Below are 8,034 nucleotides of genomic sequence, written 5' to 3'. Positions count from 1 at the left end.
CCACCCACCCACTACTGCCTCACCACTCTAATATCCCCCTATGCTGGGGCATCAAGCTTCCAAAGAATCAAGGGCCTCCACTCACTGATGCCAGATAAGGCAAACCTCGGCTACATGTGTAGCAGAAGCCATGGACCCATCTATGTATATACTTTGCTCAGTGATTTAGTCCCTGGGACTCTGGGGGTTCCAATTAGTTGATCTTTTTTTCTTCCTATGGGGTTGCAATACCCTTCAGCTTCTTCAGTCCTTCTCTTAGCTCTTCTATTGGGATCCCTGGCGTCAGTCCAATGGTTTGCTGTGAGTAGGAACAAAAATTGGTGGTGGCTAAGGTATATATTCTAGGAGATGTATGTTTTAATTCCTATTCTCTTCCAGTTGCTGCTTAAGTAATTTATTTTGTGCCTGAAGCTCCACATCTTCTTCTTTCAGAAATGATTAATCATTCATCTCTTTCACCTTTTAATTCAGAGAATGGTTTTGTTTTGACATTTCCAAAAACTAAGCTTTGACAGACTCTAACTCCAGCTTAACTTCTTTCATATGCTTTACAGATTTCTTGAGTTCTTTTTTTTTTTTGAATTAATAATTGTGAGCTCCTCTTGCAAATGAATAGCTTTTTCTTTATTCTTCCTTCCCTCCTCTAGGAGTTTATTTGTTCTTGCAATATAGTCATCCTTTAGTTCCAGTTATGACTTTAGAAATTCAGTTTTGTGTTTCTGATCATAGGTCCCTTCTGTATTCTTTAGATTCTGTTCCCATCTTCAAAGTGCCTTGGCCTCACTTTTATTTTCTTCTCGTTGGAGCTTCTGAGTCAATTCAAAAGCTTTGAATCATTCCTTCAGTTCTGCTTCTCTACCTTTAAGAAAATCTATATCATTTAGTAGAAGCAGTTTTTGAGCATAAATTTATTTTGTTTCAATATCTTGGTGCTTTTGAATTTTTTCCAGAGGATTCTTTTCCTGAAAAATTAGGTTTTTTTTTTCTTGACAAGTCTTTCAAATTTATTTCATAACTTAGCCAGTTCCTTTTCTTTCTTTCTTCTCTCTTCTATCTTACCTTTTGTTATTTTAGGTTCTCTAACATACTTCAGCTGTTGACAAATTTTTATCTGAAGCTGGTGTTGTAATTCCTCTTATATTCACTTAACTTTGTCTCTAAAGATTCTAGCTTGGGACAGTAAGGAAAAGCATCGGCAAATTGATCATTGATAAACTGAAACTTCTTGTCTAGGGACATATTGCGAGGAAATGTGGTGCTTGTCTGAGTTTCCAGATTACAGCTCTCTTTAGCTTGACGATATTCTACCAATTGCTTTAAGAAACTCTTAAGAAAATCAATGATTTATAGATACTGGATGAAGAGTAATACTATGAATGAATTGTAGTATATCCAGCATAGTAAATATCTTTACTTTTGCCAAACCACTTTCTGGAAAGAAAACAAAAATACATACCCACACCTAAGTAATCTGCCACTAATGAGTTAGAAGCACTAATTAGGAAGGCATTTCCTTCCACTGAAATTAATGGAGATTTCACTTCTACACTCAACACAGGGTGCATCAATTCTTGAATTAGTTGGTTTTGGACTTGTGTCTTCAGTGTGTCCAGTATCCCCTGAATTTTAAACATCTGGTAGTTTTTTTGTAGTTCACCTTGACTCAACATATCATACTTGAGGGACACGGTGGATGGCCAAACACACTTGCCACAAGTTGGCTGCCTAGAATTTATGAATATAAAAATAATTTATTGAACTACTATAAAAAACAAAACTATATTTTATAAAATAATACAATGGAAGTAAAGCTCCAAAGTAAAACTGTAATTTATAAAAGGATAAAAAGCTTTTGTAAAGAAGCAACAAATAAAATTGTGAATTGCTTCCTATAAAACATTGACCACCTGTTTTCTACTTATGTTAGTGTTGAACATAGCTATCTACATACTGGATACTAGAAGTGTTAGAGTGTACAAAACCTACCTTGGTTTGGATTTTGTGACATGAGATAGGCGTATTACTGAGACATGTAAAAGACACAAAATGTCCTTTAGTTGCTGGCTCAAGGGGGCTGAAATGAATAAAAAGCATCCCAGTGCTTTTTATCTTCAATTTTTATATTCTTTTTTTACTAGCAGGTAAAGAATTATATTTGTGTCAGAGTTATAATCAGTATCTGAATTCAAAGCAACTTGGTTTTATTTGGAAGGAAAAATAAAGCATAACAGTAAGGACTATATTGTTGTTCTTCACTTAAGGACTTTAGATTCTTACATGATTACATGTCCTAATATTTTAAAAATAGTCAGGCCAGCAACTAGTATTTACGAATAACTGGGCTAAGAAAATGTAAGCATTTATAAATGGGTATCAAAACTAAAATAAAACTAAAACAAATCAGAAATTCAAGTAAAGTTGAGTAAAGTTACTATTGACATATTTTCTACAGTTTTGTTTCCTTACATATAGTTCTTATACATATAATTTTTAAGGAAAATGGTCAGTGAAGTGGTATGTAAGAAAGTATAATTTTTTCCTAAATTATACATTTTCAGGTGAAATTTGTAGAAGACAAATGTGGCATGTCATCTTCTAGTCAAATCTAAAGGATCTTGCCTGACTTTCACACATTGCCTTGAATTTGTGTTACATCGTATAATTAAATCCGAGGGGAATAAATTGTAATTCTCCCTGATAACCCATCTTTCAGAATTTCTGCATATATTTTTGGGATGTCTTCATTTAATAAAGCTAATTGGTCTCTGTGGGAAATAAAAAAGTGTGTTTTGAGAGTGTTCGCTCAGTGTACTAGGAGGTTTTGTATACTATTAATATGGGAAATAAATTCATATTGAGCATATGTAAAATCATTCCTGAAATTAATGTAGTAAAATATGTTACATGAGGCCTATTTAAAGTCTATTTTGTTGAACATATATTGTATTTTTTTCATAAAACTAACAGTATCTCTAAGAATTTTAATTTCATATAATAATTTAAAAATAACCATCTTAATTTTTCAAATAATTTAAACACTCTTTAGAATAACACAGAGTGTGTTTGGTAAACTAGCAGTATCTCTAAGGATTGTAATTTCAAACAATAATTTAAAAATAACTATCTTAATTTTTAAAATATTTAAATATTTATTAGAATAACGCAGAGTGCATTTGGTAAGTGGAAAAAGCTAGTTCTACCTAAAGGGCATATAGAATCTACAATCATTTAGAATATATATTCATTTCTGAAGAGTTAGTTATCTGTTCTCTAATAACATTACAGATGTAAGGAAACTCTTTTAGAAAATGTAAATAATATTATACCACAAACATTCTACTAGGTTTCTAAAAGTTAAAAATTGTTAGAGGTAGTAAAGAATAGACAATATGAGTATGATTATGTTGGAGACATGAGATGTATGGTTTGAATGACTCTGTTATATAGAAGAATTTGTCAAGGATGTTGATAGCAATGGTAACATATAATTCTAAAAACACATTGGAGATGTATTGTTTGGGACTGGACTCCACAACTCTGTGTTTTGAGCAACTGGGGCTTTTTGGTAACATTATATGGTTGTTGCAAAAAGAACTTTCTTTGACGAAGTATGAGGACTAAACTTATCTACAGGTATAAGGACTAATATTTAAAACATAATTAGGGATTATGGGGGGTTTACAAAATTGGTGATTATAGGTTCTGCTCTAAGATCTATGACTTCACTAGCCCAGTGTAATTGCCTAGGTTTCCAGTACCAACATGGTTTCTCTTTTGTTCAAAAGGTCTTAAGTCCAATTAGAGAAAGCTTGGTTACTACCACAGTATATGCACTGTGTATTTATACCGTGACTGTATCTTTAGATTTATAATGTGGTACATTTCATTATCTTGGTTTACAGGCAACATAATTGAGTAGGACTGTTATGTATTTTCTCTCCTTTGCATGTTTGCATGGTGCTCTCTTGGGTGCATGCTGGTTTTCAGAAGGGAGAATCAAATCTGGAGCTGTAGAAATAATTTAACAGGAGGAAGAATATGCTAATTGTTTATCCAATACTAAATGACAGCCTTGAAAACATACATACAAACAATGTTATAAATGAACATGTTGTAGTCATGTATTTAAGAACACATATACACACACTGTATGCACACATTCATATGTAAAAACATTTAAAGAAAAATAGACTATGAACTTGAAATGAACCAAGAGAGATGGGTTCAGGCAAGGAATTGGAGAGAGAAAAGAGAAGGTTGAAATGAGATAATCATATTATAATGCCATATATTTAATAGTAAATTATATATTTTAATAGTAAATTATGTATATTATGCATTTTAGTAATAATATTTTTTAAAATTTTATTGAAGGATGAAACCCAGAGACAGATTAATGATGAAAAGCTATTATTTCAAAAATATATTATGGTATCAGGGTAAGACCCCAAGAACAAAACTGGTCAGTTGTTTCAAAATGAGTCTCAAGAGTAAATTTGAACAATAACAAAAAAAAAAAAAACATTGACAGCCATGGAATAAAGAATATTTTAAGAGACCAAATGAGTCAGAGAAATGACAAAAAATAATGACGTTAAAAAACAAGTGAGTCAGAGAAATGACAATACTCACAGCAATGAACCTAGCAATGAGCCTAGGAAGTACATTGGCTGAATTTGCACTGTCTAAGGAACTATAGAGAACGATGTAATTAATCTTCCTTATACATATCTGAGCAAGTAGATCATTTCCACTTGTCAAAATGATTTTTTCTGTATAAAATTACTACAATAAATTATACCATAATAATTTATTTCAAAACTGTATTTCTAACGCTTAGGTAGTGTTCAAATGCAAGAGAGAAAGGAAGAGATACAGAAAACATAGACATAGATATATAATGTTCAGATTCAGCATATATATATATATATATATATATATGTGTGTGTGTGTGTGTGTGTGTGTGTGTATCAAGCTATTACAAATGAATACTATAAGAAAATTAATTCTTATTTTGGCCTAAAAATATGCTGATGTTCATCTAACAAGAAAATCAACAAATACTTACTGAGTGTTTCTTAGGCCAACGTAATCTTAAATGATGACTATATCAATTAATCTACTTCTGTGAGCCATCCAGTCACTCTAATTGAAAAACACGTCAAGGTTAACCTGATCTTTCTCAGAAAGCATTTTTAACTAAAGACCTGTGGGGTATCAAGTCCCATATGGGAGGTGCTAAGCTAAGTTTTAGTTAGATAGCATCTTAGTTAACTTCTAAGGCCATATTAAAGAAAACAAAAGCAAAAATAAAAACTTTTCAGGATCTCAATGAAGTTAGCAGCCTAATAGTATGATATAAAGTTTGTCTTTGCTCATTTTTAACAGACAGGCAAGAACAGGCTTCTCAAAAGTCCTCAATAGCTGAACAACTAGAAAGGATACTGGAACAAATTTGAGAGAACAAACACAGGAAAAAAGCCAGGAAACACAGATGTGCTTTTGAGTGTAACTGAGAGCTGCCTATCCCTGCCTTAGCTATAGATGGGCTTTGTGGCTTTCCTAAGGTACAAGATGGACAAAACTCTGGGTTTGAGAGCAGCAATCCCTCAGTACACTGACATTCCTGACATTTTATTATAAGGATGAGCAAAAAGAACTGATTCACATTTTTTTTCCTAGCTATTAGGGCAACAATCCTAATTTTCTGTAGATCTAAATGCAGATTTGAATCATGCTAGGAAAATAGGATCATTCATGAAAACTTTTAATTATTCTGCTCTGTAATTTCATTAATTTTAACTTCTTTGAAGGATTCATAATTTAATACTTTAAACACTGTTTTACTACACTTCATTTAACTTGATTATAAAATGAGATATTTAGTGTCAACTTTAAGGACCTGTGTAATTTCTATACTTTATTAATTTTAAATGCCAAAAGATGATGTCCAACTAATTCAAATAAATTTAAAATATAGTTACTATTTGAAGACAGAAGGAAGAATTTAGAAAAGTCATAAGTGAGCCTATTAGGGCTGCCAAAGGAAGAAATTACAAGTAGTGTGTACTAATGAGCAAAGGATTATTTTGACAGTTGTGCAAGACAGGAGACTCATACCAAAATATAAAGACAATCTGGCTCCTCTTCACCATAGGCTAAAATCCTTACTTTTCTTTTCAGTGTCAGTTGGCTAGTGGCAATTTCTGACACTTCCTGGGGTGTTTTTTGCTGTATTATTCATCTCTTCCCTCATTGTTATATATTATAGCTGCTAGAAATTTTTGTCTTCACATGTTTTTCATTGTTTTGCAAGAATGAAACTCAGACATAGTAGCTTAGGGACCTAATTATTTGTGTCTGTAAGGAAAATATTGCCAAATAATATTATATTCAAAAGTGAAGGGAAATATAAGCTAGGAATTGGATAGATAGCAAAGGCAGTGGGATACTGTAGGAGTAGGAGAGAGAAAAGATATTGTTTGAATTTGTTTTTGTCATGGAGTATTTTGTTTTCTCCATGAATGATGATTGAGAATTTTGTATGGTATAGTAGCCTGGGTTGGCATTTTTGTTCCCTTAGGGTCTGCATGACCTCTGTCCAGACCATTTTGGCTGTTAGGGCTTCTGTTGAGAAGTCTAGTGTACGGCAAGCCAAGGTAAGATTCTTCACAGAGGCTTACAACCTAAGACATAAGTGCATTGCCTTTGATAATGCATATTTCATGACAGGTAAGGAAGGCATCCTTGTCAGAATGACCTAAGACGGGCTCAATCTTGTTTATGAAATAAAAAATGAGGAGAGGCAGAGAGCTTTGGGGGCTGCTTGGCAAGAATCTGATATGAGCCAAGGACAAGGAAATGGGCTGCTTGGCAGGAATATGACATTGGCAAAGAACAAGGAAGGGGGCTTCAGGCAGGAATATGACACTAGGCTAGAACAAAGAGATAATTTCAGGCAGGAATATAAATATGAGAAGAGAAAGAAGAAATTTCAGGCAAGAATCTAAATTTTAGGCAAGAACAAGGTTGTAGGCTTCAGACATGAAAATTTCTTTGGGCTAGGACAGGGAAGTAGGCTCAGATATTTTGGTCATCCTGATAAACTCTGAGAAACAGTGATCATGGGAGTGTGAATGAAACATTGTTTATTGCCTTGCTTATTCTTTGACTATTTGTGTTTATTCTCTTGCTTGTTCCTTGACCATCTGCATCTATTATATTGCTAGTTCCTCAACCTAGCACTGACCTTAATACATGCATGTAATTAAAATGGTATAAAAGCAAAAAGGAAGAGGAGGCATGGGATAGGGGTTTTCTAGGAAGGGAAAATGGGGAAAGAAGATGACATCTATAATGTAAATAAAAAAATATCCAATAAAAAATAAAAGTCAAAAAAAAATAGAAGTCTAGTGTAATTCTGCTAGGACTGCCTTTATATGTTATTTGGCCCTTTTTCCTTTACGGGTTTTAATATTCTTTCTTTGTTTTATGTATCTAGTGTTTTGATTATTCTGTGACAAGAGGTTTTCTTTTCTGGTCCCATTTATTTGGTGTTCTATAGGTTTCTTGTACATTTATGACCATCTCTTTCTTTAAGTTGAAGAAACTTACTTCTATGATTTTGTTGAAGACATTTTTGGGTCCTTTGAGCTGGCAATCTTCTATTCCCATTATTCTTAGATTTGGTCTTTTGGTTGTATCCTGGATTTCCTGAATGTTTTGGATTAGGAGTTTTTATGTTTTGAATTTTCTTTGACAGTTGTTTCAGTCTCTTCTAAGGTATCTCTTACACCTGAGATTCCCTCTTCTGTCTCTTGTATTCTGTTGGTGATGTTTACATCTGTAATTCCTGACCTCTTTCCTACATTTTCCATGTCCAGGGTTGCCTCCCTTTGTGTTTTCTTTATTGTTTCTATTTCCATTTTTAGGTCTTGCTCTGCTTTGTTCAATTCCTTCACATGTTTTATTGTGTTTTCCTATATTTCTTTAAGGGATTTATTTGTTTCCTCTTTAAGGGCTTCTCTCTGTTTA

The 8,034-nt window shown here is 33.1% G+C and overlaps 1 pseudogene; it reads right to left on the bottom strand.

The window, feature by feature from the left end:
- Positions 1–282: 282 nt before the first annotated feature.
- LOC114622706 overlaps positions 283–8,034 on the bottom strand; it is a 78,245-nt pseudogene continuing 70,493 nt past the window's right edge.

This window comes from Grammomys surdaster, unplaced genomic scaffold (genome assembly GCF_004785775.1).
Source record: "Grammomys surdaster isolate TR1022 unplaced genomic scaffold, NIH_TR_1.0 191, whole genome shotgun sequence".
NCBI lineage: Eukaryota > Metazoa > Chordata > Mammalia > Rodentia > Muridae > Grammomys > Grammomys surdaster.
This window is presented reverse-complemented; position numbering and strand designations above follow the sequence as displayed.